General features: G+C 38.1%; 1 protein-coding gene across 1 annotated transcript in view; it reads left to right on the top strand.

The window, feature by feature from the left end:
- Positions 1-12,647, top strand: part of LOC114566475 (ephrin type-B receptor 4) — a 40,725-nt gene that overhangs the window by 8,348 nt on the left and 19,730 nt on the right. The gene's annotated exons all lie outside the window — the stretch shown is intronic.

The following is a 12,647-nucleotide window of genomic DNA, read 5'->3' as shown; positions in this document are numbered from 1 at the left end:
CTCTGAAAGCCTGTAGCCCATCATCCTCACTACCTCAATCCGATGATTAGCTTCCTCAAGAGTTAAACAGGCATCCGAGTGCCACAAGTACTCTCAGTCCATGTCTTTCTCTCGCTGTGAAGGATGCATATGGCAGCCGGGAATTGCAGGTGGATGATAGTTTAGCTCGGTGAGAGGATACACCCCCAGCCCATACATCCATGTCAGGCATTCACTTTGGAGAGCCAGTCTGTCCTCCACCCACACGCTGCTCTCTGAGAGTGGGACACAATGGGGACAGGCTGCAGCAGAGAGGGAATGAGGCCACAGCCTATCAGCTATAAGCACCAAGGAGAATGGGACTTTTAGAGGGATGGGGGTTCTCTTTGAAGTGAGTCAAGGAGAGATGGGGAGACCGGCGTAAGTCGACGAAATGGAAAGAGTGCAAAGAGGGCTAGGAGGGTACAAGTAATATGCACGTCTGCACACTGCATAATGAGCAAAGTATGTATATTGCCTATTTGCATTCTGTAATCATACACACCTGGGGCCAGAGATGTGCAATATATGCGATGGGATGAAAATGTGATTATAACAAAGGGATTAAAAAGGCCTTTAATTAGGGGGGGAACAAATGAGAAGGAGGTATTTATCTCAGGTCCATCTTTCTCATTTATCTTACGCATTAATCACAGCTGTTAGAGGCACACTGAGCATTGTGTAGCGAAAAATCCTTTGTGAAGCATTTCTGTGTGCTATGGTTGTCCTGTGCCTTGTGGTGTTTGGTCGTCACATTTAAAAGAATAGAATGAAATCTTGAAGGGGGTAAAAAGCAACATGAGGCCGGCGAGACGTGTGGCTGGATGTGCAAGAATTGATTAAAAAACAGCAACCTTGATGTGAAAATGTCTCAGCTTGAAGCATGCGCCATCAGTAGGCTTGATTCGATTTGAGTCTGGTATATTTTCCTCCCTGCGTCATAGGTTGACCTACATATTGTGTTTGATATGGTCGCTTTAAGTTAAAATGCAATTAATTTGGTTCAACATCAACCTAGAGACCCACGTGAACATTTTGTGTCCACCTTCATGCATACACAGCTTCAGTATGTCTCCCAAGGCCTGCTTTCATATACCGCACTGAACCAACGGCATAACAGAGACATTCCTGTACGCTAGCTGCCCTCCTACAGCCTGCACACAGCTAAGAGCTTCAAGAGGGAGTCATGCTACAAATAGGAGTGGGTCACTTCAGTTAAAGAAGCATTAAACACCTTTTTGGCACCTTGGTATCATATATTTTTAAGGAGTGCTGCACACAAAATGTTCTCTCCCTCATGTTTTTACACATCACCGTGCTTTTAAGTGATTGCCTTATTTGCTCAACTCTATCCAACCACTTTAAGAAGAGACTTTGTATTATTAAAAATCTGTCAGTTTTTCAGAGATTGGACTAAAGTGTGGTTTTGTAATTCAGTTGGTGAATTACTCTATTGACCCCTTGCTGAAAACATAACGTGGCTGGCCAATAACGGAAAATGATGGTCTTTGTACTCAACTAAATGGCTTCACAGCTGAAGAGATGATTCTATCTTTATTTTAGATATCGGTCACACCACACAAACACCCAGTCGCAGACTTGGAAGAGCAACGCATAGGCTGATGAAGAGAATTAGCTCGCAGTGTGTCTGTTGATGTTTGAATATAAAAAAGTGTGATGTGTCAGAATACAACAGAAAATTTTCACAGAGTCTGTTTTCTTGTATCTCTACTTAGATGTGTCAATCCTTAGATGGTTTATTTAGCTAGAGTCTGCACTGTTGGCTTCAAGCTGTCCACCTCCCACTGCAGATTAGTCACTTAAAGCTGTGTGTGTGTGTGTGTGTGTGTGTGTGTGTGTGTGTGTGTGTGTGTGTGTGTGTGTGTGTGTGTGTGTGTGTGTGTGTGTGTGTGTGTGTGTGTGTGTGTGTGTGTGTGTGTGTGTGTGTGTGTGTGTGTGTGTGTGTGTGTGTGTGTGTGTGTATTTTCTTCTCCAAGATTTTGTTTCTCCAAAAAAATGAATTGTAGATTCTGCTTTAGTAAAGGCTTTGATAGCAATTCTGTTATAAGTACAGCAGTAGACATTTTTGGGGCTCATCACAGCGGTAGATAGAGCTATGTGTGTTTTTTATCATGCCAAATAGGATTGGTAACCTATCATATATCATTTTATAAAAGTTCACATTTCCATGCTTGTTTTGATCACAATCTCTAAGGACGATTAATCGGAAAGTAATCAAAACCGTACATTCAAGTACGTTCCCCTTAAAAACCTACTACCACGTGTAGTATGCAGACAAAACAAAATAATTGTTCATTAATTGTAATCGAGGTAAAATGTTTAATTAATCGCCCTACTAACAATGGAAGTTAATTTTGCTGCTGCAACTCTGTAGGATATTAGATGATTATTCTATCATCAACACACGTTCCAACGTTTTAGAATGGATCCCAGTCTTTTCTGTTCATGATTAAATGACACAAGACACACATTTGCTAATAATTAATCTAGACCAGTAGTTCACTGACAAACTATCTGGTCCAATTGTTGGCAGAGTCTCCTGCTGCTTAGGAAGACCATCCCAGATTTCAGCACTGCATGTCTCTAAAGTGTCCGTCCTGCAGGGGTGCCAGTCTATGACTGACCCTGACCGCAGGTCTCCCCCTGGACAGGAGAAGACAAGACAATGAATATCCTCTTGAAGGATAAAGAACGTGTTTGAAAACAAGCACATATCCTGCACTTTCTCATGGTGCTTCTTCTGCTGCGATGACACAGCTCAGCTCTCTGACTTGACAGACGATCAGCTGCCTCCAAGCCTTCTATGAAGGAGAAACTTGAGGCTTGTTTGTTTATAGAGGGCAGTTCTGACCACAGTGTGATGATGTATGATAGCTCCCAGGGAAGTGTCTGTATAAAGTTGTCAGACCTGAATTTGTTCCATAAGGGTCTTGGTGCTGTGGTATAAAAAACAAAAACATATTGGCAGCTTTCTGTCTTAGTTATATGTTCTTGTTCTAGGATGATAGATTGTCTTTAAATGTGATCATTTTTTGTGATAGATTTCCCAATCTAAACCTCTTTTTTTCTTTTTTTTAAGTAGATGAGTTTGGCTTTGAGTTTCTGTTTAGCTCATTTCCTCTTCTACTCTGTAATTGTACAGACGGTAATCTTTGACGACATCTAACAAAGTAAAACCTTTTGCCAAAAGCATGCCAATGAAGACCATCATCACAGAAATTGTCCTTTAAAAGACTAAAGTGCTAAAATGTGCTGTGCAGCTCACATCTGTTTACAAAGGCACTTGCCTTTCAATCTTGTAGAGTCAAGGTCTCTGGAAAGAAAGAAATACACATTTTTCAAGCTCAGAGGAACTTTCAGCACAGGTTTTTAAGATTGAACAATAGGACATGCTTACTAAAACAAGGCATTCCTCATCTCCCCATGTTTGCACATGCTGCATGTTTTTAATTAAATAAAAGTGAGTAATGTAATGTACATTCCCTTAATACTGTCAGACTATACTGGCTATATTAATTAATACATGTGACCACAATTTCAAGTAAATGGCCTCTTATTGACAGTAGCAGGTAGGATTAAGTATAGGAAATTAAACTAGATGCAGAAATACAATAAAATGTTGAATATTGGTGGGGAATGCTTTGTCTATTTATTTACATCTTAGGCATTTAGTTAATATAGTCTAGTTCAGAAACCTGTGGATTATTATAATTGAGTGTATTAACATGCACATGAAAAGCCGGTTATTAGGTTTACTCTGGTTATGATCATATTTGGGATATGGTGTTTACATGAGCACAGAGAAATCCGGTTATTCATATTCCCTTTGTACATGAAAAATACTAGTAGCAAAACTGCTTAATTAGGTCATGTAAACGCACTCACTGTCATCTTAGAAAGAGAATTTAAGGTAAAGAAATTATGGATGAAGAGAGAACAGACAAAATGTGTACAAACAATCAGAAGAATGAAAAATGTGGGAGTGGAAAGTTTGTTTTAGAAGGGACAACATGTCATGGATACATCTGCAACGATTAGTCCATTCATAGATTTGAGAGAAAATTAATCGGAAACTATTTTAACTAGCCTAATCGTTTTAGTATTTTTAAAAGCACAAATGCCAAACATCTCCTGGTTCCACACTCTCAAATGTGAGGATTTGATGTTTTCTTTGTCATACTGTAGATGATAGTAAATGGGATATCTTTGGGTTTTGGGCTGTTGGTCTGGCAAAAAAAAAAAAAAAAAAGACAGCCCAAGTCATGGAGTTTCATAATGAAATTAGTGTCTCCAGGTTACAGTGGAAAAGCAGAATCTGCTTGTCTACCCCCAAAAGCAAGAGATCACACACTACTAGTTTGTCTTCGTTCTAATTTTGGCATCATCTCAAGTGTTGTCTCTTTTTACTTCATAGTATTCTTTACTTAAAGACAGCATTGCTTGTGTGGAAATGCAGAGGTCTTAAAAAGTGCAGCATACCCTCCTAAAATATACTGAGTTGATAAAAAGTCTTTTTTAACTTTTCCTTTTAATTCATTCCTCCTCATAGGATTCTGTATCAGGAAGCCACCAGGGAGTTGGCATAGCCTGCAACGATGTTCTCTAGAAGCCTTTCAGTTTTTCACAAAATCTAGTTATTTTTGAAAAGGGATTGAGAAAGTGGTGCCCTTAATTGGAAGTAGCGGGAGGTGAATTCACTCAGTGGCAGATCAATATTCCAAAATAGCTGAAATGTGCTGTAAAGCAAGGCAATTTAGTCAATCACACGGTATAAGGGATAGTGCAGCGAATTATGTGTTTCAAGCTCAGAGTTTTTAAATGTGCCTACTTAGAACTGAATTCCGAATAAGAAAATATTTAACCCTTGTGTGGTCTTCCCGTCAACCTTGAAAAAAACACTTATTTTTTCAACGTTTTTGACGCCTTTTTTTCCACAGTTTTTTGCTTTTTCCAACGTTTTAAATTGTTAAATTTTTCCTCTACACATTTTCAGCGCTTATTTCTACGTCCCATATTTTCTGATATAAAACAAAAATTGAAAACGGGTCAGTCAACATGTAGTCAACACAAGGGCAGAAAAAAAATAAAGTAAGGTTTTTTCCCTTTCTTGCTGTTGTTGAAATAAATTTCACTTCTTCTTGCCAATATTAGTCAGTAAATTTTGGGCAGATGTCAAACAGTAATCACATTCCATAACTACACTCTAATTTATTGTCAAATATGTCACCTCTCTGTAGATAATTTTTTATCTGGTGTAGTCTCTTTGGGAGTATGTTTGGCCTTACAGCTATGTGGATTTTGTTTGTCTGAGGGAGAAAGGCTGTTCAGCAGTTGACACCATGGGTCAAAACTCATTACTCATAGGTTGTTATATAAAAAGGCACAGAACCAAGTCAATGTCTCACGTCCTCTTAACCTGAACCTCTCATTTTATGTGAGGGTCAAAACTATTAATACCACTGTGATTAAAGTAAATATTCGCCTTGAACTTGTGTGACTTCCACTTTACCACATTTTTACATTATATTACATTAAATGTCATTTAGCTGACGCTTTTTATCCAAAGCGACTTACAATTGCTATATATCAGAGGTTGCACACCTCTGGAGCAACTAGGGGTTAAGGCTGAATCTCATTTCTCCGTCTTACCCCTAGCCCTTGTCCCTCAAAACCGAGTGGTAAGGGGTAGGGGGTGAAAACATACCCCGATGAAATGAGACACCACTTGGTTACGGTTATGTCATCATACATACTTAGGTCTGTTTGCAATAAATATTTTTATACACACTGCATGGTGTGTTGTATCTGTTTCAGTTATCACTGTTTTGAATGTCATTGATGTTCAGAAACACTTTCTTTGTTAACAAAAAGCTGTCTTTATTGCCCAATAAAGTAAACATAACAGGCAAAAACATTATATAAAATATATTATATTACAGAACCATTATCAACTATTAGAACCATAACTTACATGTCACACACATAAAAAGGCACTCAAATGTATAAAACAAAAAAAAAGACTCACAAGACCACAAACAAACAAAAAAACTAGAATTATTCTGAAATTCCAGACCCCAGTGTGATGCCTGTTGGCCAGTAACCTTTCCCTCCAACCCCATTTCTTTCATTAGTGTCCTGTATCATAACCAACAACAATGTACAGGTGCATGAACAGGAATGAAATGATTACAATAATACAGTACCAATACAATAATGAATGGCTACAACATGAAGGCAGAAACTTCTGCTCATTTTCAGCCCGAAAGTGGATCAGCTGACGGGTTTCCTCAGGCGTCCCTGTGTGTGATACAGGACGGTATATGTAAAGCACGTATCGATGTCTCCAAAGCAAGTAGTGTTATGCACTGATATCAAACGAAATTCGCTGCTAATGGAGTTTAGTTAAAACTGTATACATGCATGGAGTCCATTCAAGGCAGAGAAATGCAGTACTGCAACTATATATGTACAGGACTGTGTAGAGCACAAAACAAGACTGTAGTAATTTTTAAATAAATTCTTTAAGCCGAAAATACTTACATTTATGGGTCTCTCTGGTCAGTGTATTCTGGGTACCCCTTGCTTTCAAGTAAGCTTGCAACTTTGCTTGGTTTTAAGGGGTATCTAGCCCTTCCCCTTAGCCCTACCCCTCGATCAAAACGAGAATTGGAATAGCCCTTACTCTCACGTGAACGCGCAAAACTAAGGGGAAAGGGTAAGGGGATGGGGTAAGACAGAGAAATGAGATTCAGCCTAAGTGTCTTGAACACATTGGTTGATGTATCGCAGTGGGAATCGAACCCACACCCATCACCACCACTATTTAATGAAAAGGGAATGGCAATGAATCATACATGTACTTTTGGGTATCTGTATTATTTTGTTTTTGTGTTCCAATGCCAGAGAAAAGCTTTTTGTAAAATACTTTCCTCTGTTATAATACTCAGATCTAAACTGTTTAACACTGATCTACAAAGGAAAAGGTGATTTGCCCGGGGATCAGAGCATATGTTCAGCTGAAAAACAGCTGGCATTTAAAAAGAGTTTCAGTGTTGTAGTGAATTTGTTGTTAGCTAAAGGACTCTGAGATAACTGGGAATGATTAATGTGATGGTTCTCAGTGCTCTGGGTCAGTCAGAGTCATTCACAGTAGCGTCGCATCTTTGGTTTCTGTCCAGTATCAAGCTCCCTGCCTAGCTAGGTCACATCCTGTCCTGGGACAGAGACCAACCACAACACGCATTGATATGCGTCCCTACAGACAAGAAAGCAAAAAAGTGTCAAACATTAACACCCTTTCTTCATCTCACCTTCGCTCCTTTCATCTCACTACTCCACGACACACACTTAAAGTTGCTGAGCTCATCCACACGTGCCACAGGAGGCTTTTGTTATGCAGCAGACGAGGGGTCAATGCGTCCTGCTTGGTTGCTGTGCATGTGAGTGATGTGCTTGTTGGCGGCCGTCCCTCCACCAGACCAGGAGACAGGAAGGGGATGGGAACTAAAGGAAGCTGAGGTCTAATCTCAGTAGACACAACTCTGTCAAAGACACACAAACAGGGCTCACACACATTCAGTGCAAAAGTTGTTATGTTCACGTGCATACACTGACCTACACTCACAGAAACAAAGCTGGCTGGAAAGCTCGTGAAGAGAAATCATTTTCCATTTTTTCCATTTGGATTCTTCAAATACATCTAAAATTTTTAAAGATTAACCAACAATATTCTTTGTAACGTGCTCAAAAATACCTGGAGAACAATCGTTCCTATCACATAATGAATGGAATAATTTTCTGCAAAGGAATTATTTAAAGACTCCCAACAAACCAAATACACTTCACTGACTTTTCTAGTAGCAGCTGTAATCCATCAAACATCTATCAGACAACCTTATTCATTTTACCTATAGTTAGCCATGTATGAATATTGGCATCTCTTGGAAACATCTGCTAATGTTAGAGAAAATGAAGGATTCAATAAAGGAATGGTTCAACATTTTGGGAAATATGCTTATTTGGCTTCTTGCCAAGTTAGAGAATACCACTCTTATTTCCACATTAAGCTATAGCCAGCAGCCAGTTAGCTTAGCACAAAGACGGGAACAGACCCAAGCTAGCAGTTTCCAGTCTTTGCGATAAGCTAACTGTACAGACATGAGGGTGGTATCGATATTCTCATCCAACTCTTGGCAAGGAAGCGAATAAGCATATTCCCTATGTTCTACTACTACTACTCCGTTTTAATTTAAATGCGAAACATGTAGGCTAGGTATTAAATTGCCCGAGGCACCAGATCATCCCATACACATGTCTGATTTTAGGGTATTGGCTTTGGAAATTTTAGAACATGTGCTAGCAGTTACCCTCGAATCACACAAGGTTCTGAGTTATACCTGGAGGACAGTAACTCCCCTATCAAGAAATGACATATGGAGCATGGAAGGGAGCAGCTTTAAGTTCCAAACCACCAAACAAATGTTATGCAAGCAGATGAGATTCCTTTGCTTAGCAATTCATGATGTATTTCATTTTCATGTCTTGTATTTATTGAACTACTTTGTGAGAAAAAAACATAAAACTAATTTCAGTGTTTGATTTTGTGTTAAAATAAAGCTGCACAAGTGGTTCATGTCAATAGTTGTATTGGGGAGATGTGATGTAAAAGGGAAGTATTGAGCGCAAATACATTATAATGACACCAACTTGTTATCAGCATGTCATGGCTTCATGTTAGCTGACCAAGGACTTGGGGGAAAAAAATGACATTGAGAGTTAACTGTAATATTGGCAAACACACTAATAAGCCCATCTAGTTTTTTTGTCATCTGTAAATCCTTCTAACATCTCTTCCCCTTCTCACATTCCTCTTTTTCATTATCCCTGTTCTTCCCCTCTGTCTCCATTTCTCTATGTGTATGAGGGTAATTGGCACTCTGTTTCTTTAATTAAAATGAGGTCTAATTGTAGCTGAACCAGGGCAAATGTTCATAGGCCTATAATTTCCCTATCACACTCCAGAGCCACAGAGAAAGTGTAAAACAGGGAGGAAAAGGGCACGCGGGAAAGAAATGAACACAAATGTGAAGAATTGTGAGCAGGATTTAGATGAAATGGCTCCTGCTCTCGAATTTGAGGTTGGTTGTCTAAAGCCTGAAGATGTCTGTATAATGAGGGTGTAATAGTTGCCATATAGTCACCCTTTGTGAAAAATACAGGGTCAGGTTTTACATTTGATACAAAAAAAGCAATACCTAACCCTTACCTGTGTTTTTCTAAAATTAATTTATAAAAAACTATACCAAGACAAATTCTGATATCTCAACACACCTACTTCAGACCTGCCTCTCAATGTCGTTACCTGGAGGAAAAAATGTCTTATGATGTTAGCATTTATTCCATAATTGTAATTCCAAGGCTCAGTTCAAGTCTTCTTGCCAGCGCCAGTATCAGTTTAGACTTCTCTGCTGTCTGCTAATGTGGACGATTGTACTGTAATTACTGTACAATTGTTTGTTTTGGGTGTTAAATGTGGCCGGATGACGAATTTTCATTGTTCCTAAATTTTTCTAGCACTCGGGGCAGTTTTCCGGCGGTGGGTGGCCGCCGCTGTTGTAAGAATGTAGGGGAAACGCCAGCTTCCTCTAGCAGGGCTTAAGTCTGAGCCTACTTCAGAGAAAGGCAAGGCCGTGCATGCACATAATAGAAACACTCACCATCTCATCGAAACACTCACGCTCACACATCCTGTCTCATAAACCTTAATGACAGAGCAGTGATAAACAGTGATTATCATGCTGGGGGGGAAGAGTGGTGTTTCTTTTCCACTACTTCAAATAAAATCTGAATATGAAACTGAGGCAGGTGTGGAGACGGGGAAGCCTGAGTATTATGAAGGTGTGTATATATATATATATATATATATATATATATATATATATATATATATATATATATATATATATATATATATATATATATATATATATATTTTTTTTTTTTTTTTTTTTTTATTATGCCGGAGTAAACTTGAGCTAGACTAAATGTGGAGAAAGCACCAGCCTGAACTTTGTCATCCAATTATCACCTCTCCCCTTTCGCTCTGCAGACTTCCCTTTCTTACTCTTTATCGCCTCGTATTGTTGCTATAAAGCGGACAGGCTTTTGTGCTTTTGTAGTAGAAGAGGGAGAGAGGCATGTATGTTTGTGTTTCTTTACAAGGAGGTTGCACAGAGAGAGCGTAAAATGAGTAAGCCTAGATTGTAAAAGACCAATGGGTAAGAAGTAATTGATTCGAGTCACATTTACCTCTCAGTGTGATATCATGACGAACCTGCTGCATATGTGCAACCTTGATAATTAGTGATGTCAAGTCATTGCTTTCATGTGCTCTGTATGAGACAGGCCACCCAGATGATGGGAACGAGAAAATGGAACTGAGGTGGAATGCTGTAAGAAATATTTAAATAATTTGGCTGTACGGCAGTGGGAGTGGGGTCGAGAAGGGGATAAATACTGCGTGTGTTGTTCACTGAGGAAATGTATTAATTTAGCAGGAGCTAAGATGTGAGCAGCGGTGGGCATGATTGAGTGATCATTGAAATCATTCTGAAAAAAAAATTACTGATGCTAGATGTTTTTCAATTGTTCTTTTACGGTTTATTGTTTTGTATTAAAATGGAAATGGGTTGCAGTTTAACAGGTTTTTCAATCTAAAGGATGCATTGGGGCAGTGGAATAAATATATATATATATATATATATATATATATATATATATATATATATATATATATATATATATATATATTAATATTAGTCAAGGCAATCTACAATATGTATTACTTTATATTTTTATAGACATTGGGACTTCTGACCAACTATATATACTGTATTATTCTGTCAATTTATCTTATATTAATAAGATATTATAATATTTCCGAGTAGTGGGATGTAGGATAATTCATTAAAAAAGTTTTTTATGGGAAAATAAGAAAGTTCTCACCTTCATCATGCACGATTTACCATAAACAACTGTATATAATTAGAATATCTTAGTATCCCTTTATATGTTTTAAGTGTGGAAGGACTAAAGAGAGAGTTTAAACAGTCCATCCTGAATGGGCTGAGCTTCCCTGCAGTATCTGATCTTAAACCGTTCAGTAGTGTTAAACAATAGCGGCAGCTGTAACATTTGTCTCAGTAGGAAGTGCCAGTCAGACTCTGTTTTATCTCTGAGTTTTTGTTGAGCCTTCATGTGTATTTCATTGAGATGTGGGTTGCTAAGTGGTAAATGTGATTGCTTCTCACTTTACACAGGATCACAGAGATTAGTAACTGTAGGCATTGCAGTTATTTTTGAAAAATACTACTACTAAGTGTTTGGGCTGAAATATATATTCATAGAGCATGAGGAGTCCCTGACAGCCTTCGTTTCTTTAATGTTCTACGTAAAAAGTTTTTTCCAAACATCCTTTTATCCTGTATACAGTATTCCACAGGAAACTGACTGTAATCATTAACCGTTATTGAACAGACAAAGAAAATAACTTGGACACTTGTGTTAGGATTCCACTATAAGGACAAATTCTTATAATTCGGTGGCATAATTTCTCACATTGACACTTGTAGTCAAACTATGGGAGGTATTATATTGGATGTAGATATTTTTTCTTTTACTTTAGGGCTGAAACAAATGATTCTTATCATTATTAATGTATTGATTATTTTGATAAAAATCACAATTTTCCAGTGCCAACCATGTCTTTCTTTCTAGTTGAGGTGTTTTAGACTACATTCTGTTTAATGCACATTTTGAAGAAGATAACTGAAGATACTAATTAACAATTTTGTCTCTAAATATGTAAACCCAAAGTAATTATTAAACAAATCGAAAAATGATTATTAAAGAACAACAGGGCCATCTTATCTCCACATTTGGATAAATACAGATGGAATCACTGAATCTGTATATAAAATAAGCCCTTGTTGTTGGCGGCCATGTATTCAGAGCAGATGTTTTGGGTAACAAAGCAACATGTTGAAGTAAGACGTGGAAACATCTTAAATAGTGGAGAAATGCAACACTTTGGCCTCATCCAGGATTCAGAGGGAAATATTTTTCAGATCTTTTTTTCTGAATGTAAGAATTATTTTACCAAAATTGTAATTTTATGGAGCCGTCTTGGTAGCCAAGTGGTTACACACATGAAGATGACATATAACTGCAACGTTACTGGTTCAATTCCAGCCAGGGACCTTTGTTGCATGTCATATCCCACTCTATCCCCCTGTGGCCTTTTCTATAAAAATAAAAAAATAAGTGAATTATGGTTGCAGTTTAGGCATAATTTTATTATTAATGTGAAGCATTATTACTAAAATCATTAACGTGATGGAAATAATGCACTTATAGTTCAATAAAGATGTTGAAACCAAAATTGGGGGAAAATAAAACCATGAAGGAAAACTGAGAAAAGGTGTGTGTGTGTGTGTGTGTGTGTGTGTGTGTGTGTGTGTGTGTGTGTGTGTGTGTGTGTGTGTGTGTGTGTGTGTGTGTGTGTGTGTGTGTGTGTGTGTGTGTGTGTGTGTGTGTGTGTGTGTGTGTGT

The sequence above is a fragment of the Perca flavescens genome, chromosome 13 (genome assembly GCF_004354835.1).
Source record: "Perca flavescens isolate YP-PL-M2 chromosome 13, PFLA_1.0, whole genome shotgun sequence".
In the NCBI taxonomy this organism is placed as follows: Eukaryota; Metazoa; Chordata; class Actinopteri; order Perciformes; family Percidae; genus Perca; species Perca flavescens.
The sequence above is the reverse complement of the archived record's forward strand: the minus strand, read 5'-3'. Positions and strand labels throughout refer to the sequence as shown.